The sequence below is a fragment of the Vombatus ursinus genome, unplaced genomic scaffold (assembly GCF_900497805.2).
Source record: "Vombatus ursinus unplaced genomic scaffold, bare-nosed wombat genome assembly UNPS02010320.1, whole genome shotgun sequence".
NCBI lineage: Eukaryota > Metazoa > Chordata > Mammalia > Diprotodontia > Vombatidae > Vombatus > Vombatus ursinus.
In genome coordinates, this window is record NW_020950098.1 from 7,744,349 (window position 1) to 7,771,028 (window position 26,680).

Sequence of the window (26,680 nt, forward strand, 5' to 3'; positions counted from 1 at the left end):
GGAGGTGGGCCAGTCATGTATTGCAAATGAGGACAGCCTGAGGTTGCATTAGTATGCATGAAATATTAAAGATCCAGAGGATGGCCTAAGGTAAATTATATAGATCATCTATGGGGGATTTATGGAAGGGCATAAACAGCAAGGAACATAAAAGTTGAGAAGGCATGAATGGTTATGATCTGCACTGGGGGAGGAAGACTGCACTCCAAGGAAATCACAGATCCATTGAGTTATCAAAGTAAGTGTTAGACAGTAAATAATTAACCTATTACTACTATACCGATGTATTTCAAACACCAGATGTTTCAACACCAAGATGTACATTCATCAGATTTAGGTACCAGGCAAGTGAAACCCTTAGAACCCTTAGAAAAGGTTTCAGAAGTTGATCAGCATGGCACACTAATGAAGATTCTCTGTCATTACAAATACAGTATTTCAGAAGCTCTGCCCAGTCACTATTATGAATCAGTTACCAAATAACCAATGATTTGGGGGAGATTCAGATTTCCCCTTTTTTCTTTTATCCTCATTTCAAGACCATAGTCTCTGAAGGTTGAGCTAACCTTCTCCTCTATCTAGACCCTACCCAGGTGGGGAAGTCATTGTACTCTACTCAGGTTTGGGTGGGGATAAACTCTTTCAGTATACTGCCCAAGGCTGGGGTAACTTAGAAGTAAATGACATAATTAAAGTTCAGGTCCAGTCCTTCATTGTAATATTCATTCTCTCGTTAATTGTTAACCAGTCAGAGTTGATCACCACCCATTTGGGAATACCCCTCTTCCAACGTGCATATAAGCCATAAGCCTGCTGCCATGATTGTCTTTGGTCTAAAGGAGAGAGATGGCCAAATGACTATCCTTTTATTAAAAAGCTGGCATTATTAGTAGAATGATTAAACTACCCAGAAATTATGTCTCTCAAACTTTTTAAATATCACAATAGTGAGGCCCTGGGAGCAGGAGGGGTTACTAGTTTGCCTAAGGAGAAGCAAAAGGGCCCAGGTTGGAGGCAGAGAGGGTTGTCTATTGTGTCAATAAGTAGTGAGATTAGGCCATGAGTGACCTCTGTGTTTCTAATCTGGATGAGATAGGAAATCCAGTATTAAAGGAAATTATTTATGAGGCAGGTTGACTACTTAATAAGTATCAAAGGACACAAGATATTATAATTCAATGAAATAAATCTTTCTTGAATCCAACCTAAACTGGTATCTTTTGTTGAATCATGTTGGGTCTACCTGTTAGGGTAGGAACTACAATAGGTAGGTGGTTTTTTTTTTAAAATTTCCATTGCTATTAGGAGGGACATCCACTATCTTAGATACTCCTTGGGGTTGACTGAGAATATGTTTACTATATAATATCTCATGTGAACAACTTAAAGGAGTTAATATATTTGAATCAGTGAATGGTTAGCTCTTTTGCTAACTTTAGTCTCTTTTGTGATGTATGTTACCTGTATGTGGCATATGCATAATTAGGTGGATGTTATCTGTATAATTTCAGATAAATTTACTGATCTAATTATTTTTAAAGGCCAATTTGCTTCTTAGTAGTCAACTTCATTCAATTCTGGTCTTTAATTCCTATACAAATAATATATTACTTTCTTTTTGCAACTCAGAAGAAAAAAATTAACAAAACACTTCCTTTCTCTAGATTAAACAATAATCACTCAATAATTTATGAAGAAAAATTTATTTTAATTTCTAATGAGAAAGAGAGTCTATACAATGCCATTGACCCCAAATATTCATTAATATTTCCTTGTCAATTAGTGAAAATAGAATTAAAGCATCTCATTAAAGTTGGCATGTTCTGTGGTATTTAGAATCAGTAGAAGCAAATTGCTGAAGGAAGTGTCTTTAAACTGCTGACTTTAACTACAGGACCAGTCAAGTTAATCAACAATAATCCTCTAAGTTTCCCAATTAATGGATTCAGTAACATGTTTACTCTTTGTAGTCTGTGTATTTTTTAAAAATAGATTTTTGTGGATTTCTTTTTACATTGCCTACACTTCCCTAGTATCTCTCCCTCTCTTCCTCCAAGACAACCATTTCTTATAACAAATTATTTAAAAAGAGAAAGAACAGAGGAAAAGAAATTCAGGAAAATTTGTTAATTATGTAAAAACCTGATGTTATGTGCAATATTTCATATCTGTGGCTCCGCTACTTCTGCAAAGGAGTGGGAGAAGGTATATTCTTATATATCTTTTGTGTTAACAACAACAACAACATCTTCTTAGGGGCCCAAAATATTAGTAGCAGCATTTTTTTTGGTTTTGATAGCAAAAAACTGGAAACAAAGTAGATGCCCTTCAATTGGGGAGCGATAAGCCTTTGTATGTTTGGCAAGACCATAAGTGTTTGTCAAAGATTAACATAGTGGATATTTACTCAACAACATCCAGAGATGATTCATTTACTTTAGTGTAAAAATTCCTCAAAGTTAATCACCTGACCCTAGACTGATCTACTTGGGAAATATTAAAGTTAATCAGCTTTTATTACATTTAGACTTTGGAGATTTCTTTTGCCATTTGGAAATTTCTCAATTTCATTTGGTTTGTATTCAGTATGCTGTATGGAAACACAGGGAGGTTTTTAGTTCTTTTGGGTCATTGGGATGGCTGGCTGCCCATCAGAATTCTGGTGAAGATGGGAAAGATAAAGCAGTCATATATTTATTTCTGTTATCTGAACTTAGAAGATTAAAGCCATCTAAATGTCTTTAGAGATAACAAAGTCCATGCTTGGTGCCCCCACCTATTCCTTCCTTTACATTGATTCTATCAGGTACCAAAGCATACATTTATTAATTTGGAGAGTCTTACTGTACTCTTCTTAGAGCTGCTCTCCATAAATGAATGAATTGATGAATAAAAATCATTTGTTAAACAAAGGTCAGATGGCCACTAGTTGCTTATATTGTAAAGAGGCTTCTTATTGATATATGGGCTGAGCCAATCATATTCTATAATTTGGTGACTTGGCCATGTTTGGTAGCTAGTTATTGGTAGTGCTTAGACCAGAACTGGCAGTGCAGTGGATAGAGCGCTGGCACTGGAGTTAGGGCGACCTGAGTTCAAATCCAGCCTCACACACTTACTAGCTGTGACACTCTAGGTAAGTCTCTTAACTGGTTTGCCTCAGTTCCTCATATGTAAAATGCACTGGAGAAGGAAATGGCAAACCACCCCAGCATCTTTCCCAAGAAAACCCCAAAATGAGGTCATGGAGATTCAAACACAACTGTAACAACTCAACAACAACAAAACACCAGAACCTTGTGATCTTTATACATGATCTAGTGCTCTTTCCACTAAGCCATGTTGTGTAATTGTTTTGGCATTCATAAACACAATCTCAGCATAAGGTGACGATTGCCCCTAGGTCTTCCTTTTTGCAATACATATAACATTTGTGTGGTGTCTGGCCTTAGTGGAAGTAGGATCTGTATAAATCAAAGATAAATCTTGCTTCTAAGGAGAGAGATGAGGGACTTAGGAGACAGGAGTTTATGATGTCAGATGCAATTTCTGTGCCATTTGGTTTGTTTGAATGTCATTCTTTGTTACAAGTGAAGGTTTTAATGGAGAGTAGAGTTAAGAGGAAAGGCTTGTGATGAAAAAACAAAAGGCAACCGTGAAATGAAAGAAAATAATACCATGTAGCATTACTGTGGAGCCAATGAGAACCAGAAGATTAAAATTCTACTTCCTAAAAAGGAGCAGGCAGCAAAATAGTTCAAAGCAGGAGCTTAGTAAAAACACTAGAGAAAAGGATGTCACTAGGGAAATGTATGATCAAAAAATAAGAAAGGAGAGGTCACATTATGGGAGCAAAGAACAACTTGTGGATGGCTTGCTCATTCCATTGATCTCCTGGTAATGTCAGAAGAAAGTAAGAGAGTCCGTAAAGCCTTGGGCAGACCTGCTATGTGGATCTTCAAAGGTAGCATGGATATAATTTGCACAGGATGGCCAGGCATGGATGGTGGTGAGTTGTATAGTTGGAGAGGGTGTCCAAACCAATCACATTTAAAATCTATTGAATATTGGAATATTTACAGCCACCAAAAAAAAACCCCTCAAAATGTCAAAAAGAAAATGTATTTCTTTCTCATTTTTGAAACTTCATCTTTGAATTATTAATTTCTTTTGCAATTTAGTTACATCAAAGAAGATTCTGCATGTAATGTAAGAGGCAATGTAGCATAGTAAATATAATCCTGGGCTTGAGTTAGGAAGGCCTAGTTAAAATCCTACATCTGACACTTACTAATCATAGGTTGCACAAGAGTCACACAGAATAGGCAGGCACAAATGGGTTGTAATCTGCAAGGTTGGAAGGAATATACACATTGATGAGTTAACAGAACCGCACAAATTTTGCATATTATAGTTACCTCTATTTATGTCTATCTCTTTTTTCATCATCTATGTTATCTTTATCTCTCTCATTTTCATTCTCTCTCTCTCTCTCTCCCTCTCCCTCCTTCTCTTCTTTCCTTCCCCCCTCCTTCTCCCTCTCCCTCTCTCACCTTTCTCTCTCATCTAGAATAGATAGTACAAATGGAAAAAGAATTACTCCATAGGCTGTCCTATAACAAGTCACAATCTAGTCAATAGACATTCTCCATTCACTTGATTTTTCCTCTGTGGATGTTGCGGTTAAATTCTTTTGAGTGTCTGAGTATATTTTCAGAAGGTTCTGCAATATTTTAGGGCTTGATGCAAGCAGCCCAGTGCCATTCATAAACAGGAGATTCTGGGAAATCTTGTCATCCACATTAATTCTTCTTCAACTTGGCCTCAGTTTTGGATCTCCTCAATCACAATAGTGACCTCCTTTGGTGAGAACTAGCCCCCTGTTTTTGTTTTTGTTTTTTTTTGCTTTTTGCTAGGCAATTGGGGTTAAGTGACTTGCCCAGGGTCACACAGCTAGTCCGTGTGGTGTGTTGTGTGTCTGAGACTGGATTTGAACTCAGGTCTTCCTGACTTCAAGGCCAGAGCTCTATCCACTGCACTACTTAGTTGCCCCATTAGCCTCTTGTTTTATGCCTTGCTTGATGCTTATGATCAGATGATTGACAAACAAGGTTTCTTCTTTGGTCATATCTTTCAAAGTATCTTGAATAATTCTGATGCATGGATGGGAGGCCATTGCTTGGAAGAGAGCCTTTAAGGTCAAGATACTCAATCAAATGATTTTATAATCAATGAGCAATAAATGTGTTGGGTCTTATATTCTCTATTATTTTTTAGTCAACTGTGTGATAGTTAAGATGTGTTCTACTGTTTGATATTGCATGTGAAAGTCCTCCTGTTCCCTACCAAATATCCTCATCAAGAATGCTCTTGATGCCTTTGTAAATTGCTCTCATAAAATATTTTATTTAGATGGAAAAACAGGCATATAGGTCTGTGGTTGTTGATGTTGTGTGAGTTGCCTTTTTGGGTACTAATGGGATCTGTGATTTTTTCTGTGCCTTTGGTATCATGTAACTTCCTGAAGGCATGTCTGGGACTGTGATATTAGAGTTCAAGCATGGTTGCTCTACTGACCTCGATGATGAAGGATAAGGGATAGGGATTAGAAGTGTGATTTCATTGGTATAGGGAACTACCAGGATAGGAAACTCCCTCTGCCAATGCGTGTTGGCTGGTACCTTTTCTTTAACTTACAGTTTAGAGCTTCCTATATCACTGTGAGGTTAAATGACTTGTCTAAGGTCATTCAGCCAGTATGTACCAGAGAATGGACAGGTCTTTCAGACTGCTGTTCCATGGAGCCTCTCATGATGAATATAGTTTGCTATAACTATGTTTGCAGATCTTTCCCGTTTTTCTCCTGTTTGTTGTGTTGTCCTATTTGTTTTCATCTTTAAATGCCCTCAGGATGACTTTGCTTAGTTCACTCTCTTCCCAAGCTTTCTTTAAATTGATTTTACCCTTCACCGCTTCTCTGTTTTGTGAGGTGGTACTACCCCTAATCATCCATCATCCTTCTCTCTAGGATTTGATAGATGAGTTTATACTCTAAATCTATGTTACCTTTGACTACCATCTTTCTCCACTTGACAAGTCAGGCAAGTATTTGATGACTAAGATGCTTTTCAGCATCCTTTGGTCTCCTTATTATGGTAATTGGTTTACGTCGGTTAAAGTTTTGTATGAAATTAATGTAGCCTTTGTCTATGCCCTTTCTTTCATTCATTATTGATATTCCATTATCAATGACTTCTTTGAATAGGTCAGGATTAAATTGTTTCAAATGCCTGCCATATCTTTTTCTAATTTTTATCCTTTCTTCTATATTTGTCCTAATTTAATTTTTGATCTAACAAATTGGTGATCTAACCATACATAGACAGTTGGTTTAGGAGGGACTCTCATATTAATAATAAGCTCTTTCCTGTAGAAATGTAATTAATTTTATTTTTTTATGTTGTTAGTTGGTACTCACCATTTACAGTGCCTATCGATTCTTTATTCAAAGTATTCACGTGATATAGGCAGTTGTTTAGTATATAAATCTGTGTCCTCTTCCATTTTTCACAGTTCTATCTTTTCCAGTGTACTTTTTACCATCCTCACCTATTCTGTCTTTTGTATTGATCTTACCAAGTATCAAAGTACATGTTGATTTACTTTGGAGAGTGTTCTTCATATAAATTCTTTTCCTGAATGAATGAATGAATGAATGAATGAAAAAATAATTATGTGCTAAGCATTGAGAAGCACTAGGTAGGGAAATAGAAAAGCAAAGACAGCCCCTTCCCTGAATGAGTTTACAAAGAAGGGAATACATATAAGCGATTGGTAACCAGGGAAGGACACTTTGGTGTAAAAAATATAGAGATATTGAGTCAGGCCAGAATATAGGGGAGTAGGAACAATGGCAGAGGTTTTGTTTTGTTTTTTAACAAGATGCTTGCTAAAATTGTAAAGGATGTGGCTAGAGCAAAGACAGGAATAAAGTAAAGTAAAGTACAGTTGGGACTTAACTGTAATAGTGTTCTGAGAGAGGCAGTCAACATTCAGGAGAGAGAACCCTAATGCAGGAGTTCTAAGTGGTACTGGCAAAGGAAGTGGTTGTCAAGGAAATTGCGGAGCAGGTGATATCTATCTGTAGTGGATATTATAGCATAAACTACAATTATTTTTATGATGGTCTTTTCGTAAACATTTACAAAAACCTCTTTGATATGGGATGACCAAATGTCCCATTAAATGATGCTTCTTGTTTCCTTTACGAAGAAAATAAAAACTATTCCACCACTTGCTTTATTTCCCTCTCCAAGGAGGACCTGGAGTCATCCTTCCCTTTAGCTGTGCCTTTCTTCTTTCTTCTGATTGAATTTATAATGGGGATGTGAAAACTGATATAATCCAGTTCTTCTAACATAGGGGTTTTTAATCTTGGGTCTGTGAATATTAAAAAATATACTCTTTTTTTCTAGTAGTATGTTCATTCATTAGTCATTGGATAAAGACCTGCCATTTAGACTACAGCCAATTGAAGAGTAAAGGCATATAAAAGCTATGAAACTCTGCTCTATTTCTTTTTCTACTGTTCTGGAACCATTAACACAGAGGCAGAAAGCGATTACATAAGACTGAGGGTCATTGCATGCTTTTTTTGTTTCATAGATTTCCACGGCCAAGGAATTCATCACCGAGTGACCAGCCAACTGGTTGAGGAAGTTCTTTGTCCTCAGCTAGATCGGTGCTTGGAATGCGGAGTCAGATTGTGGCTGGGCTCAACTTAAAGCCTTTCTATCGCGGTAGGCCCTCCACTTGCTGTCATAAACCTCAAGAACCCAGGGTCACCTTCATTCCATGATGTAGCAGTAGACTAGGAATTTATGGTGGAACTATGAATAACAACTCTAAAAATGCATAATGCCTTACTGTAAATGCTTCTAAATGACAAATTTATCACCACTTAATAATTTCCATTAATTATGAATCAGTCAGTAAGAAGATAGCTCTACTCAAACAATTATATTGCATTAAAACTAGAATTTGAGAGGTTTTTTTTTGTTTTTAAACTCATCCCTTTGAATGAACACTTCAATTTTGAGATTAAGGAAGAATAAGTGTCGAGGAATTTATGCGATGCAAAGTAATTTGTTTAATGATATGTGCTAGCAAAAGCTTGTGCTCACACTATCACAGCACTCAGGATGCAGGGCGTGTGTAGTGGTCTGAATACAGTATCTTGAGTGTAGAGATCTGAGGCCAATCCTGTCTTTGCTACAGTTTGCCGTGGCCATTTGTCACTCATTCGATTCCATCTCTTCGTTTTCTCATCTGTAAAAACATGCAGTAATAATAAGAGGTATCTATCTCTCCTCACTAGGATGTTTTCTAGATTAATGAATTATCACATGGAATAATCAAAAAAGGTAAAGCAATGCCTTTAAGTATTGGATATTATTTTTGTAGTTACATGTTTAAGAGCCATGTCTAAACCCCAGGTAGCTTTGTTATGTAAGTCAATATGCTAAAGGCAAGTTTATCCCTCCCATCCTAATGCAATTCAGATCACATGCCTTGTAAATTCAGTAACAAGTCTTTCTAACAACAAAAAATCTGATGTAATCCCTTGTATTTAAGATCAAACTACCTCATGCCTGCTTTATTCATGTATACTGCAAAGTTATAGAAGAAAGGAGATACTAATATTAGATGTATATGTGTCTTTAATGCTTAAAAATTAAAATGCTGGAAAAATGAAGGAATAGAATTCTGACATTTAGACAATAAAATGAATCATCTTGTTGATTTGCGCAGGCTAATTCTTGTTTGAAATGATCAACTTTGGTCATTCAGTATTTTTTTTGGGGAAGGGAGGATATCGTATCATCACTGATACCAACATTGATTGATACTGCTTTTCTTTTCTTTCTCAGAAAAGGATGTAATTAGAATAGAAAAAAAAGAGCATGTGAATATTGAGTAACCACACTTTGACTGGTGTTTTGGAAAATAGCTGGGGACAGCAAAATGAGACTTACAGTAAGGTAGGTAGTTTAGCTGGTGGCTATTTTCTGCCCCGAAGGAATTTTAAACTGTTAGAAATATTAGAGAATTAAAGGGAAAGGCCACTTTCAAAAAATAGCAGAACATTAGAATGTTTATTCTTTGGATTTTCAATTTAACACAATAATGACAACAGCTCTTATTTGTATAGTACTTGACAGTCAAAAAAAAGTTTTCTTTAGAGCTTTCCTTCATAGTATATACTCAGATATTGTTATAGCTTAAGGTATGAATACATATGTTATTTAGATAGATGTCTCTACATAGATATATATGTTATAGTTTAGGTATAGATAGCTTAAGTGACTTGTTCATGGCTACATAGTAAGTGGTAGAGTCAGGATTTGAGCCCAGGTCTTTGGACTCCAGAAATGGTGCTCTTTCTAGTCTGTGATGATGCCTCTATTTTCAGAGGGAGGGAATGGGTCACAAATTCTGAAAGTGTATCACAAACATAGTACAGAGATAGAAGACACACACACACATATATAAACACATAAGCACATATATACAAGTTTATACTCATGTTCAAATAAGTGTTCATATGTACCCATGTATGTATGTCCACACACAGAAATTCTATTTCTGTATACATAGGAATTATATGTGTGTATGCACGTGAATGTGTGTGTGTATGTGCAGAACTAAAAAAATTTTGGTATATGATGGCCACTCTCTATATTAAAAGTAGACGAGCAGATAAGCTCTTACCTCTCCTCTAAGATTATTTTATTCTTCCAAAATGGAGGCAGTGATGAGCAGAACCCCAGTTGAATATTTGACTTTCACCAATAAGGAGAAACAGCTTGCTGAAATGGAAAAATGGGAGCTCTGGGAAAAAAGTAGATGCTCAATCTTAGAGTTTGTTATGGATAAAGAATAGAAAGGGTAATACAAGGCATAGTCTGAGATACTGTCGATTTTGGGAGAGTTATTTTCATGGTTCGAAAGAAAGTAAGTAGAATTCTATAGCTTCTAGGATACTCTTCTAGGGGTTCTTAACCTTTTTTTGTGTGTCATGGACCCCTTTAGCAATCTGGTGAAAGTTCTGGACCTTTTCTCAGAATGTTTTTAAATAATTAAAGGAAATGATACATTTCAGTCAGAGGTTGGCAAAAATAAAGATGTAATTGTTTTTTCCATCCAAGTTTACAGACTCCATGAAGTCTATTCATGGGCATTGTCTTCTTGATGGAGGTCTGTAGCCCCTAGGTTAAGGTGCCCTGATATAAGGGAAAGTCTGTATGATAACTTTCCATCATGCTTTTTCTTTTTCCCTTGTTCTCCCATCCCTGAAGTCTAACAGGGTGAACTAGATCAGGGAAGCACTGGGGATATCAGGGTAAGGCATGTGGCTCTACATATCCCCAATTATTTCTTCTCTTGGCCTAGAAGAAACTTTCTGCCATAGGATTCAGGGTGTAGAAGAAAAGAAAGTGCTCTGAAGGGGGAGTGCTATGCTGCATGCCTGTTGGTCAAACCAGTCACAGAGAGCAAGTGGCTTTGTCACCCTTTGAAATGACATCTTTGCTATGTTCATTGCTACAGCAGTTGCTACAGCCTCTATTTGCTTTGACCAGAACCAGCCAGATCTGAGATATGAACCTGGGTCAGAAGCACTAGCTGCCTACTGGGACTATAGGATGCAGCTCTTCGGGGATAGAGTTAGAGCAGAGGCAAGATGTAGTCAGGATGCTTTGAGAACCATGTCAATGGCAAGAGAGAGGAAGGGCAATTTTCTCTTATACAGTGTTTTCTTGTTCCCCACTGATATAGACACCTGACCCTTGAAAAGAGGTCTTAGACTAGGGGTGGAGAACCTATGGCCTTGAGGCCACATGTGGCCTTCTGGGTTCTCACATTCAGCCTCTTAGTCAAAGGGCCACACTTGAGGACCTAGAGGGCCACATGTGGTCTCGAGGTCACAGGTTCCCCACACCACACTATTCTTTTCCCTAATCCTTTCTCCTAATCCCCCAGGAATGGCAAAGGTGGTTGGGAAGACTGATGGGAATGATCAGTTGAAAACTTCAAGGAGTAGCTTACACATTTTCTTTGTATAGTAAAATGTGTGTGGCTACACTGTTAATTACATATATAGGAGTAGGAAGAGAGATAGTTGTGAATGAGGCGAGATCTTCAAAACAGAAATGAAGGCTAAAGCAGAGATGAGAAATTTTCCTATATTAGTAGTTTTGGAGCATCGTCTGTATCATATTCCTAGATCTGTATTGAACTTGGGCGGGTGAGCATTTCTCTCCCTGGCTAATTCATTATTAAAGTGACAGCCTAGAGAAAAGTAGAGCAGTGAGCTGAGTGCAGGTTGTTGCTCCCGTGGTACCACTACTGTCACTTGGGAAAACCCATCAAGCTCATATCCCACCTGAATTCACTGCCACAACTGTTTGAATGATGATGAAACAAACACAAATGATTCTGAGAGGGAAGAAAAGGGAGAACAGCCTAAGATATTGATTGAGTTGCACAGAAAACCCACTAACCAATTCAAAATAAGAGGCATACTTACAAAATGCAAATACAGACTATATGAATATATAAAATTCTGTGCAAAATGTAGAAGCAAGAGAAGACAAAGCTGAATCAGTCCCAAAGAGTGGCATGATTCTGTAAAAGGATTGTTAGGAGAACTAAAGCCCCGAATGAGTTAAGGCTTGAGAGAGAGTGCCAAGGACAACCAAAAAAACATTAAAAATACTGTGTCGGGGGGGAAGAGGAATATAATAGGTTGGAGGATGGGGTGGGAAGGGAAGATAATAACAGAAAGTTCTAGGCAGCAGGGAAGGAACTGGTAGATGAGAAAAGATTGGTGATTACAGAGAAAGGATAAATGTATACACACATTCATGCACACAAAGTACATACTCATCATACACTTTATGTGTGTATATATATTTATGTTTGTATGTAGTGTATATATGATCCATTTGTACACATTTACACATAGATATTTAATATGTATATTCATGTCTATATCTTGCACAGATAGTATAGACAGACAATAAGCTGTTCCGAAAGTTGAAGAGAGGGAGGAAATTAGATGGACCACTGGGAAAATTGCAAAGTACAATTGACATTTGTAAGATATTGGCAGCCTTGAAAACTTATCTTTTTAGCACCAATATTCTCTTAGTAATGCTAAATGGCTAACAGTTATGGACCATGATCTAAGAAGAATCATAATTGCATAGAAAAATTCATGATCAGTGTGCAAAGGCTGAAAATATTACAAATGATCACTTGTGCATTGAAAAGTGACATAAAACACATGGAAAGCATGAATGATCCCAAAAGAAGATGACAGATTAATAACCTGAGTGCAGCATGGGTACTCACCAAATATTAAAAGAATCAGTAAGACCTCCAGGATGTTGAATGGTAGATCATCTCTAGAGAATTTTGTGGAAAGACATGGACAAGAATTGTACCTGATGAGAAAACAAGAAAGAATACAAATTTTCATCAATAGAGTGAAATGCTGATGAGATTACAAATGTATTTTATTTTCATACATATAGAAGCCAAGTCTCAAACCCATTTCCATATGATCCTTCTCATTAGTGGAAAATGATTACTGAATGCTTCCTGCCTAGTACTTCATTCTAAAGAAGAGCAAACCAACCAGTCACATGATCCCAGCCTCTTGCTATCTCTTGAAGCCCTTCCGGAAGGAATCAAAGTATCTCTCAGAGAAGGGTAGATGGAAGACACTTTTGACAGACTCATGTGGACACATATAATCTACATGGGCAACACACACATGCATGCATGCATACCCCCCCACACCCTAAGTATATACTTACATTGTTTACTGACAAATTAACTCCACAAGCATTTGTTCAACTGATTGTTGGGGCATTATATATTTATCCTCTTTAAACAAATGGGTATAGTTAGGCTTCTTTCTTGAATGATTGGATTTCATCAAAGAGGTTTTATAGTTTTCTGTGACTTGGCATATTTAGTGCAATGTCAGCTGCAATTAGGAGCATGTGCAGAACCTCACTTTCATTAAAAAGTCCTTTGATTTGGATTCTGCACAGGACATGCTCAGTCTCTCACTTTAGGTGAACAAATGCTTTCCTATGGATAACCTTCTGTGTTGTTCACATATAATAAGTCATTGAACTGAGTTATTTCCATTTTCTTATCTGGCAAAGAATCTTGCTTGATAAATACATCTGAAAGCATATTTAAAATTTCCTTTTTAATTCAACTGAAAACATTAAAAATTTTTTTTCTCTTGTCTAAAATCCTTTCTAGATGTTTCCTTACAGGAAAATGTACAAAAGTCCAAGAATGAAAGCTAATGTCCTGAAATTGAGATTGCTGGTAGAAACCCAATTTAGAAGGAGGAATATCTCCCATCTAGTTTTGATCATTGCTTTCTTCACCCCTGAAGTGTTTGGGTATGGTTCACCTAAGGCAGTGGCCTCTTTTCCTTTCAAGGATTAAGATACTGATCATAGAGAGAAAGTCTTTTTAATTCCTTAGAGGAGTGGTCAAGGAAGGAATCAAGTGGTTCTGGTTAAAATTAAGTGACTGTTGTTCTAGAATGTTGATCCCCAAACTGTATTTTAACATTTAACATATTTTAACACATGACGTCTCTCTAGTTCAATATTCCTACAAGTATTTCTTCAAATTGTCTTAGAGAGAGATATCAGAAGGCATCAGGGGACTATGCCAGTTTGGACATTTTCTCTCTCAATTAGAAATGATTGGATTTAGAATAAGGATAAATTAAATTAAATTGTTTCTTATAGATTTGCACCTAGAATGCAGTGCGCGTTTTTCATTAACATACCACAGGTAGTAACTGCTTTAAATATTTGTTAATTCATTATTAGTAACATTATTTAATATTCTTTATAGATTGGCATAATATAGCATAATCTTCTGTATATGTGTGGATGATTTGGTGCATTTTCACGTGAACACACACACACATAACTGTGTGGAAAGTGGTTCTGGAGGGTTGGGAATAAAATCACTCCTTGAAACTCAGTGCTGATATTATGTTCTACTTGTTACATTAGGACAACCCAGTAATACTTTAAAAACAAAGCCATCAATAATAAATTATCTTGCCTCAGCTTTCATCTTCTTTTCCTTCTTGCAAATCTTTCAGGGAACTGGCATGGCATAGTGGAGAGAGTCCTGAACTTTAAGTCATGGGGCCTAGGGTTCAAATCCTCACTCTGGCACTCATTAGCTGTGTGACCATGGTGCTTAACCTTTCAGCCTCAGCCATCTCTTTAAGATTATCAGTGTAAATGCATTGTGATCTGCCTTAATGCCTTAGATCTGCCTTCCACATCTAGAAAGGATTGTAGACAAGAGAAAATATCTCACACCAATGAGATCACAGGTCATTAACATGTATTTTTCATGCAAGATCAGGGTCTAGACTAATAAGCTATTAGTCTATGATAGCTATCTAGATTATAAAGAAATAGCATTGACTACCTATGCTCTCAATATACTTGGATAGCAAAAAAAGGGTGCGACTGAGGTCCTGTCAAGGTGTATCTTACTCACCCTTTCAACAATCTCTCACTTCTCTCTTCACTCCACGCCAGCTGAGACAGCTTTTTTATTGCTGTGCCTCAAACATCTCAGTTTTGGAGTCATCTCCTTGTCTTTAGCTCCCTGTAATGCACTCCATTGCCCTTTTTGGGCAGGCAGGATGTTTTATTTCATCTTTTAGTGCTGCATACAGCTGGTGCTCGATTAAATATTCATTGTATAAATTGGTTGAATTGAATGTAGTGGACATTCATGTAGAAGGTGACAAAACAGGGCAGGTCACTCTGTTGTTACTAACTTGGAGATGTATCAAATGTCAAACTTTCGAAAGTTGCTATTGTGACTTGATGTCATTTTCCCTGCTCTCTGTCATCACAAAAAAGTAAAAGTTTAAAAATAGGAAATCATTCATTATTGATATGGAGTCATTTCTGAATTAGTTGTCTGGGCACAGTCAAACCACCCACTTATTAGAGCAAAGATAAAGTTTAGTACAAAGGTAGAAGAAAGAATAAAAGTAAAAAAAAAGATATGATGTACACTTGAAACTCAGTGGGGTTTAGACTGAAGAAAGGATACAAGTAGACTATAAGAATTTCATATAGAAGTTTACCTGATATAAATCAGTCACCATAATAAAAAGAAAATAATAATAAAAAGAGCCTAAAACACCTTATTCAGCTAACACTCTAGTAACTTGCCTAATTGAGGTAGATGGTAAAGACAAATTGTTTTTCTCATGTGGACTTTGGTTTCTTCATCTATAAGATTAGAGGTTTGGGTTAGATTATTCTAAACTCTTTTTTGGTTCTATATCTATAATCCTATTATAGCAGGCCTTGCCTACTTCAAGCCAGCTACACGTTGCTAGCTCGGGGCTTGAGTGTTCAGAGGAGGATGAAGGCTTTGCTTCTGGCTGGCCACCTGTGACTCTGCTGAAGGGTTTATATGTTGTTGGGGATAATGAGGCAATCCTCTTGTTGACCATTGAACCAGAAGAACTATTTACATAATGGACCTTTTTTTTAAAAATTAATTTATTTATTTTTAGTTTTCAACATTCACTTCCACAAGATTTTGAGTTCCAAATTTCCTCCCCATCTCATCCCTCCCCCCACCCCAAGATGGCATGCATTCTGAATACTCCTTCCCCTAATCTGCCCTCCCTTCTATCTCTCCCCCCTTCTCTTATCCACTTCTCCTTCAATTTTCCTGTAGGGCAGGATAGATTTCTATACCCCATTTCCTGTATATCTTATTTCCCAGTTGCATGGGAAAACAATTTTTTTTAACTTTTGTTTTTAAAATTTTGGATTCCAATTTTTCTCCCTTCCTCCCTCCCCACCCACCCTCATTGAGAAGGCAAGCAACTCGATACAGGTTATACATGTGTAGTCATGCAAAACACTTCCTTAGTAGTCATGTTGTGAAAAACTAAGTATATTTCCCTTCATCCTATCCCACCCCCATTTATTCTATTCTCTCTTTTGACCCTGTCCCTTCTTACAAGTATTTGCTTCTGATTATCCCTTCCCCCAATCTGCCCTCCCCTCTATCAACCCCCTGCTCTCTTGTCTCCTTCTCCCCACTATTTTCCTGTAGGGTAAGATAGATTTCCATACCCAATTGAGTGTGTCTGTTATTCTCTCCTTAAACCAAATCCGATGAGAATAATATTCACTCATTCCCTCTCACCTTCCCCCATTTCCCCTCCACTGTAAAAGCTGCCTCCACAGCTTCCAGCCCACAGACTGAGGGGGAACCAAGTGGCTGATCAGAGGGGGACTTAAGGGATCTCTTTGTTAATTAATTCTAATATACTTGAGGGTTTGATTCTTCTTTTTTCCTATTCAATTTTGTGACTTTGAAGTTTATCTTGTATTTTTTTGAATGTATTTTTTATTTATTTACATGGATACATATATGTTTTATTTCCTTTCATAGAATTTAATCTCCTTGAGGGTAGGAATCCTTCATTTTTGTCTTTGAATCCCCAGGGCTTAGCCCAGTGCCTGGAACATATTAGATACTTAATAAGTCTTTGTTTGATTTCTTTCATATATAGTGTCTCAAACATATCAAGTGTTTAAATGTTTGCAAAGATGGATTTTTATAAATTTTATTAGTATTAGGTTAAAATTTTAGAAAAATCATTATGTTAAATATGAATAAACTCAAGTCATCCAGTATTTTACCTCCATTCTAGGTTTATGGGGTAGAGTAGTTCATTTTGGGAGTTTGTGCAACTGAGATATTCCTTAAATCCCTCTGATTATCCAGGAAGTAGCTTGAGCCCTGGAAGAAGCTGGCTCAACAAAGATTGAATGCCAGCTATATGCTAGATGTGTACAAGGCAAAGGATTAGATGCAGTCCCTGCCCCTTGGACCCATTATAAAAGCACCAGAGCAGTGGTTTCTTAAAAATAAATAAAACAAGCTCTTTAAAAAAATCTGTTTTTATTTTTTCTTGACACTTTCACCAGGGATTTGGTATTTTGGCCAGAGATAACAGGCTATTATGGAGAAATAAGAAAGCCAATCTAGAGAGTGAGAGGCTATCATAGAACAGAGAAATCGTTTATAGGTGGCTCACAAAGATTGCATAAACTAATCCTCTCTGAGGAAAATGTTTCCAAAAACTGCCTTTTTTGTGACTAAAGTTTTCAAGGTAGCTTTGTTGATTTCTAGCAAGTATCTGTTTTGTGAGGGCACTCACAGTACAAACTTGGGAAAATATGGGAAAAAAGAACAATCAAAATAGGCAGTTGCCAAGCAGAGTCCAGACATTTCTTCTGTTCAGTCATTTATATGGCAGACACTGGTAATGCCTTTAACCAGTAGTTGTTTTGATATGTTTATTTGAAAATGATTACTTATTATTGGAAATGGTGCTGATAGATACAATGACTTTCATTGTAGAAATTCCCTACCAGTAGTTAGTTATGCTTCACAATAGCCACACAGAATAATAGGACAGAAATGCCAAGAAAGCTGTCAGAAATAAATGTTTGGCTGAGTGGAGGATTTCTCTAAAATGACTCTTTGAATAACATTTCCTGCTAGTTTGAGTCTGTGAATTTTTCCATTTCCATATTCTGACAAAGAGTGGTAGCATAAACCCATCTGATGGGATAAATAGAATTAAATCTGAATGCTTCTTTGCACCATTGTTCAGCTTATTGTGAAAAGGTTAGAGAATTGTTTTGAGGGGGCCGATAGGAAAAATAGCTTAGTTATGCTATAGTCGTCTGAGAAATCTCTTCTAGAAATGCAACAAGCAGTTCTGGTGTCTGAGATAAGCATCACAAAATACATCTGGGCAAATATAGGGTGGGGAGGAGAACTTGGGACACAAGGTCCTGTTGGGGTACAGATTTTGGAAGGGAGACAGAGACTCAAGACATCTTGGGGCTGCTGCTGAAGTGGATGTCACCTGGAGGGGGAGCAGGGCAGGACCAGTTTAGGGAGGTAAAGTCACAGGGGGATAACCATCCTCTATTTTAATTAGTTATTCTTGCTAAATATATATTAAACTCGGTTTTTCCTACCTGGTAAAAGAGTATAAGTATTGCAGTATCCAAATTTCAGTATCTTGGGACAGAATTCTGATTGCTTTACCCACTATAGGTCTGATACCTATTTCTTTTATTACTCTGCTCTATCACTTTGTGAATACCAAAGTTAATTGCTGCCATGTACCTGAAACATAAAGACGTGCTTTTGGAATGAGTGATTATATTGATGAATAGGACACCAAGAGGCTCACAGTTTATGAGCATATTTGCACTTAAACTTTTTTGAGGGCACATATGGGCCCACTGATAGTTTTTATTGTCATTTAATTATATCAGAATGTAATTGGACAGGTCTAGAGGAAAGAAAAAATAGATTAGGGATTCTTAACTTTTTTGTTTCATAGGTAATGGTTTTAAATGCATAAAATTACACATATATTACATATGTAATTACAAACAAAACCAAAGGTTATAATTTTTTTCCCTATCCAAGTTTAGAGACTCCTTGAAATCTCGGAGTCTTGGTTAGGACCCTTTGAGATAGAGTGTTTCCAAAATTTGTTAAAAATTGAAGTGCATTATATAACCCATATCAAATTGCTTGCCATGTTTGGGAGAGGGGAAAGAGGGAGGAAGGGAGATAGTTTGGAACCTGAAATTTTTTGTAAAAAATGAATGTTAAAAATTGTCTTTATATGCAATTAGAAAAAATAAAATACTATTTAAAAGAAAAAAATTGAAGTGCATAGAATAGTTCTGAGATACATTCGATTTGGTGACTTTAAACCGAAGGAGGCAAATAAACATTATTATCTACGTTTTATAGAAGTAAGAAAACAGTAGCTGGAAATATTTCTGCTAAGTAGGTACCCCCAAACATAAAGTTTCCCTTTAGAAAAGAAAAGGAACAAAGGAAAAAATTAAAATGTGAGACTTCTCAAAAGTAGAGTGGGATGCTATGATAAAAGATGAAAAAATATTAAGCAACCAATATCAGAAGAAATATGGAATCAACTTCTAAAGTTCCATGGCTTTTTAAAATTTTTTGCTTAAACAAAGATTCCTCTACTCTTCAGAAAACAATGAAATGTTTCTCAATAATGTCTCATAAAATAAAAAAAAATTGTAGGTGACCTTCATAATTCAAATATCCAGCTATTCTGGAAAAATAAAATTATTTCTGAAATGTTTCCATTCCAAAGCCTCCTGTAGATTTTAAAGACTTAATGGAAACCTTATGTAAGAAATCATTTCCTAGTCATTTATATTTGTGTACCACTTTTTAGTTTATAAAGCATTTTTCCAACTTGACTTCTTTTGATCATTCTAACCATGCTGTCAGGTAGGTAATGTGAATGTTATTATGTTCACTTTACATTTAAGGAAATCAACATGGAACAGCTACTGTTCTGCAACTTATAATTGTAATCACGTAATATATAATTACAACAAATATGCAATAATAATAGTTAGCATTTATATAGTGTTTAAAGATTTCCAAGGTATTTTGCATCTCATTTTATTCTCACAACAACTCTGGGAGGCAGGTGTTATTATTATTCTCATTTTACAGATGAGGAAATCTAGACAGGAGGAGGTTAACACAGCTAAAAAGTGTCTCAGGTAGAATTTGAACCCGAGTCTTCGCGAATTTAGTTCCAGCACTTTATCCACTTTACCTTATAGTCTTGGAAAGTTTCTTGGGGCACAGTGGTTAAGTGAATTGACCAAGGTCCATAGCCATTGTGTATTGGAGACAGGACTTGAACACAGGTCCCTTTTTTCTCTACAACATAATGCCTCTTTATGTGCCTTTATTACAAAAGATACTTAACACAGGTTTGTTGAACTGAATTGGATATTTACAAGTTAAACAGATACATTTCTTTGAGTAAACTGTTATCATCTATTAATCTGCAACCAATCTATTTGTTGTTATTAAATTGTTTTAGTCCTGGCTGACAGCTGGGCCTAGAGTCAGTAAGACCTGAGTTCAAATCTGCCGTCAGACGCTTAATAACTGTGTGACCCTGGGCAAGTCACTTAATCCTGTTTGCCTCGGTTTCCTCATCTGTAAAATGAGCTAGAGAAGGAAATGGCAAACCACTCCAGTATCTTAGCCAAGAAAATTCCAAATGGGGTCACGAAGAGTTAGACATGACAAAGTGACTCAACAAGATCAATAACTCTTTGTGACCCAATTTTTATGGAATTTTCTTGGCAAGGATACTGGAGTGGTTTGTCAGCTCCTTCTCCAAATGAATCCCTTTGTACAATACAGGGAATTTCCAAGAATGTATAATGCTTGTGTCATATCATAAGAGATATTATCTATAAAAAGTATGACTGGAAAAAGAGGTGGGCTGGTCATGCAATGAGAGTGAAGGATGGTAAATGGATCTCCACTAGATACTAAAAAATCTAGAGAAGGCATTCTTAATTTATTTTGGGGTCTGGACTCCTTTGGCAGTCTGGTAAAGCCTGTTTTAAAACCCTTCTCGGAATAATGTGGTTTTTTTTTTTTTCGCTTGTTGGTGAGGCAATTGGGGTTAAGTGACTTGCCCAGGATCACACAGGCTAGTTCGTGTCAATTGTCTGAGGCCGGATTTGAACTCAGGTCCTCCTGACTTCAAGGCCTGAGCTCTATCCACTGCGCCACCTAGCTGCCCCAGAATAATTTTTTTTAATGCATAAAATAAAATAGGATTATGAACAAAACCAATGATATTGAAATACATTTATCAAAATATAAAAAAGCCCACAACTTTATGTAATGCTGATGAAGAATCCCCATTCTAGAATAGAAACTACATTCCCCACTCCCCTCCTGGATTCTTTATGGAGCTTTAATGGAAGGACATAGACAAGAGCCGCATAAAATAAGAAGGCCTGGATGGGTTGTGATTTGCACCATTGGAGGAACTATCCACACGGATGAGATCATTAATCCATTGAAATAATGAATAATAAGCATACACTTGTTAGGTTATTTTCTTAAAAATTCATATCTTTGGATAACTGGATAAATTAGAATACATCCTTTAAAAAAATTGTAACTACATTTATAATTCAACAGGTATTTTTGTGTCTGTTATACAAAACTTTCTGCATGGGAATACAAACATGAAATAAGACCTAGACGCTGTCTTACAGAAGCTTATAATCCAATAAGGGCTTTAGAATACCTGTGATAAAAGAATGTTATTGTAACCACTGACCTGTGCTGACTTCCAAGGCAGCCACTCTCAGAAAAGCCATCTCTCATACATATGTTCCAGTCGCCTATGTTCATCGAAAAAAAAAGCCCAAAGCTGCATAGGCAGCCAGGGTCCCAAGACCCAGAGTCAGGCTGGCCAAGGTAGTGCATGTTCTAGCTATGACAGTGACACAGGACAGAAGAGAGGAGTCCTTCTGCTCTCACTCGCAGGAAAGCCCATGGAGAGATTTCCAAACTATGTATTTTGGGGATAGGAAGAAGAGAATGAGACTGGGAGTTGTTTCTTCCTTCAATGCCCACTCAGTCGGTGGATTTTTTTTTGGTTCCACGGCCAATCCCTTTCCTCTGTTTTTGTCAGGGATGGGCTGGGGGACCAAATGATCCTACATCATCACAAAATGAGAAATCCCTGAGTGCTAAGCACTTATGTTCCCTAAAATCAGTCTGTAAATATTTATTACTATGTGCCAGGCACTGTGTTAAACACTGAGAAAAAGAAAAAAAGAGATAGTCCCTGTTTTAAAGGTGCTTACAATATGATGGAGGAAGATGTCATACAAAAGGAAGCTGAAAAGGGCAGGAAGGGAAGGTACTGGTCAGAGCACGATGGAGATGGATAGAGAAACTGACTTGGAGTCATGAAGATCTGAGTTCAAATCTAGCCTCAGACACTTCCAAGCAGTGTGTCCTTAGGTAAGTCAACTTCTTTTTGCCTCAGTTTCCTCAACTGTAAGATGGGGATAATAATAGCACCTACTTCATAGGGTTGTTGTAAGGATCAAAAGAGATAATAGTTGTAAAGCACTTAGCTCGGTATCTGGCACATAGTAAATACTATATAAATGTTGGATATTATTATTGTTGTTATTATTATGAGGGTCTGAAGTGTTATTATTAATAGTTACTACCATGGAGAAGATCCATAGTACACAGGCCTGAATATTTACTTATTTTTGCTATTTGAGAATCCCTAATCTTTTTCTTCCCTCCTCAATATTGTTGGCTGTCAGTTGACTTCTGTTTGGTGCTCAGGTTCTTAGTAGAAGTGAAGTGTATCACTTTAATGAGCTCTGTCTTAGTAGAATAATACACTAGATACTAGATTCTGATTTCATGCAAAGCTTGTGGTTGCTATGAAAATAGCTTGGAGAAAATGCCTTGCTATGACGTGTTTGGAATTAATTCCGGAGACAGAAAGAGAGGGAGAGGGAGAGAGAGAGGGAGAGGGAGAGAGACAGAGACAGAGACAAAGAGAGAGAGAGAGACAGAGACAGAGAGAGACAGAGACAGAGAGAGGTCATTTGACTTGCTAATCTAGTGGGAATACTTTTGGGTAGATAATGTTAAGATGTGGTGAGACGAGCTACCTAAAGTTTTTGTGTATGTAGTATTTGTGTAAAACTTTGTCAAACATAGGTAAGAACAGTAATCCACATTCATATAGAATTTTTAGATTGAAGAAACATGTTTCTCACAATAGAAGGGGTTCAGTAAGTTATAATGGTCTTATAATTTCCCCCATAATGGAACTCCCTCCACCTCATCTATGTGGATGAATCCTCACATTATTATGTTTAGAAATATAAAACCAATACTGACAATATAATAATGATTTCAGCAGAGAGTGAGGCATCAGTAAATAGGGTAGCACAGTTTTCTATGATGACTGAAAAGTAATTCTGCAGTAACAATTACTGGAGTAATCCATAGATCTCATTCATTGCCATCAGATATTTGTTTATTAGAAGCTTTGCTTGTTACCACTGTGTTTGAAGATGGTAGACTCCCCCATGCATGTCTATTTGTTTGTTTTAAGTTCTTTTATCCATAGAAAAGGAGCAATGGGTTTGACTGAATTTAGTACTGACAGACATGCTAAGTTCAATTAATGAGTGAGTTGTACAGAAATTTTATTTTGTCATTGAAGGATCAAGCAAGATAAAAATGTATGTAAAAGGAGGCTTTACAACCTTGAAATATTTTGCAAATGTAGACTCTCATTGCTCTCATTGGAAAAAAAAAAGCTCTTCTTTAGGTCAGTAAGTGCAATTAAGAGTTCATGGTTGAAAATACTCATGATGAAAAATGTTATCTGCCTCCAGAGAAAGAACTGATGTTGTCTGAATATAGACTGAACCATAATATTTTCTCTTTATTTCCTCCCTTCCTCCCTTCCTTCCTTTTTCTTTCTTTCTTTCTCTTAACAAAATGACTAATATGGAAATGTTTTACATAATTGCATGCATATAGCCTATATCAGGTTGCTTACTATTTCAGGGAGGGAGAGATAGAATTTGGAACTCAAAACTTAAAAACAAAACTAATGTTAAAAATTGTTTTTACATGTAATCAGGGACAGATAAAATATTATTAAAATAAATAAAATAGCAAAAAAAGAGTTCTTTGTTAATGAAGTTACTGCTAATATGTTAGTAAAAGAACACAGTAAACTCTTATTATTTGGTATTTTACCAATTGAAATTCACAAAATGAAGGGAATGGACTAGAAGATTTAAGTTCTCTTCCAGTGATAAATCCTAGAAAGTTGGCTTGGTATCTTGGTTAGTGTGGGAGGGTGGGTCCTGGATTAGTATCTCTGATGAACCTGCCTTTATTTTCTTCCCTCTCTTTCACACTTTATCTGGAGTATTATGTTCTGTTCTGGATATCGTATTTTAGAAAGGACCTTTATAAGTTGAAAAGTGTCCAGAGGAACACAACCAGGATGGTAAAGGACGTTGAGATAATGCCTTACGAAGATTAGTTGAAGGATGTAGAAGCCTGGAGATTAGAAGAGTTAGAGAATTTGTTAAGGGAGAATGATAACTGACTTCAAGTATTTAAAAGGGTTTTACTTGTAAATAGCATTAGAATTTAAAATCCTCAACGTCAGGTACTGTTTTGTTTTTGCCTTTGTATCCCCAGCATTTGGCATAGTCCCTGGCACATAGTGGGTGTTAAATAAATCTTTATTGATTGATTGACTTCATGAGTAATAATTGCCAAAAAAAATTCATCCCATGTTAGCTGACCTGCTGATGACGAGCCTCTCCCAAAATAGCTCAGCTGGTTTTCGGATGCTAGACTCAGTATCTGTTGTCATATCTTCCTCATTTGTCAGGACTTGCTAGAGCTTTTCATAGTTGGCATAGCCTTTAAGACTATGAGATTACCTCCATGCCACAAAGGGGCATCAGAGAAGGATTTTAATTTGGGTATAAGGCAACAAAAGATTATATGCTAATACAAAATCCTGACACTGATCAATCTTCCTAAAAGGAATTAGCAAATGTGTTTTGAAGTCACGGAAAGTAATTAAAGAATTTGTCTTTTAACTATCTTAATGGAGAGCATTTGTAGAAAGAAAATACCAATTATCTCAAATGAATGAAGTATCAGAAAATTGACTTGTTATTGTCAAATTTCTGAAGAAAAGTGGCTAGTAAAAAGGATGAGGTATGAATTTTCTTTTTTAATATTCTGCTAGAATTTCAATTTCCTGATGTTATGGCAAAGATGACAAACATTTTAAGAAAATCTCAGTAGCTAAATAAAATACATGCACATGACAGAGATTGGGTGAGTGAGAGATTACAAAAAAATGAATATAGTCATAAAATCCAGAGCTGAAAGAAACTGCAGAAATCACCTTGTCCAAACTCTTATTTTACAGTTGAGGAAACTGAGACCAGAGAATTTAAGTGACTTGCCTGAGGACCTTAAATTTCATTTAAAATGTAATTTTTTAACAGCATAGATTTGGATATACTGCAGGACAGCTCTCATCTTCCAAACATTAGTGAATTAATTCAATAAAAGTTTAACATAACACCACAGTGTAAAGTTAGTGTTATTTCTGTTTCACAGTATGTTATAAAGGGGTGGCATCAGAAATAGTCTGTTTATGTGATTGCTACCAATTTGTGATATGATAAACATTTATTAAGCATCTGCTATGTGTGAGGTACTGTGCTAAGTGCTAGGAATACAAATGAGAAATAAAAGGCCGTTCCTGCCCTCAAGGAGTTTATAATTTAATGAAGAAAGACAATACACAAAAGGAAGCTGAACAATGGGTTGGGGGGGTGGTCAGGAGGGAAGGCACCAGAAAGGAGCATGATGATGAGAGTGGAATTGAAAGCAATCAGAGCAGCTGGTAGCAAATGAAGAGAAGGCTGGGATTTTGAGCCCTCTATAAAGGGAGGCTATGGGAGGAGCTTTTGTTCCATCCTCCAGCCCTCCAATCAGAGGGACACAAACAACTGAGTGTACAGGTGGTGTAGTGGATAAGGAAGACCTTAGTTCAAATCCAACTTCAGACACATCCTAATTGTGTAACTTGATTGTGTGACATGGGAGACACTGGCACAGGACCCCTCAGCATGATGTGCCCACATCAGAGAAGGTACTGTGCTCTGTGAGCAAAGCAGAATTAAAATAGCTCGAGAGAAATGCAAGACGCACAGATTTAGAAAATCCACCCCAAATGTTCACACGGACTATTTGTGCCCAACCTGTGGTAGAACATTCCAAGCTCGTATTCGTCTGATCAGCCACAGTCAGACACACTGAATCTTGACTCTAACATAGTGATGTCATTTTGGTCCTCTTTGAGAATGAAGGACAACAACCAACCTACCAATCAACCCTTGGCAAGTCACTTAATCTATTTGCCTCAGTTTCCTCAACTGAAAAATAGGGATAATAATGACACCTGCCTCCCAGAGTGTTATGAAATAATGAGAAATGAGATAATAATTATAAAGTGCTTCTTAGCACAGTATCTGGTACATAGTAAGCACTGTATTAATGTTAGCTATTATTATTATTAATACTGATGATGTGTGAGTACCAAAGCTAAAGTAATCTCCATGATGATGAGTTTACTGGCATGGGAAGTCTTCCTCTCTATCCTTCCCCTCTTTCTCTTCCCTTCTGTTCCCTCCCCTGCCCTTCCTTTCATCACTGAGAGAAGGATGTCACTTGCAATCACCAGTTGATTGTCATGCCTCTTATCTATTGGAAAAAAATCAAGGGACAAAAATAGTCAAAATACAGACTCTGCAGCAGAGGGAGTCACTATTCTCATTGGAATTGTGCCTTTAGCTCTTACTTTTGGTACCTTTCTGAGTCTTGAGTTCCTCATTTATAAAATGGTGATAATAATATTGTAGTGCTTATCCTCACAAGATTGTTAAAGAAGATCAAATTAGATAAGCACTAAACCTACAAAAATATTGGTAGGTTTGTTGTTATTATTATTATTTTAAGCTGTATGTGTAAACATGCATAATTAGTGTGGTGTAGTAGAAAGAAGAGCAAACTTGCACTTGAAAAACCT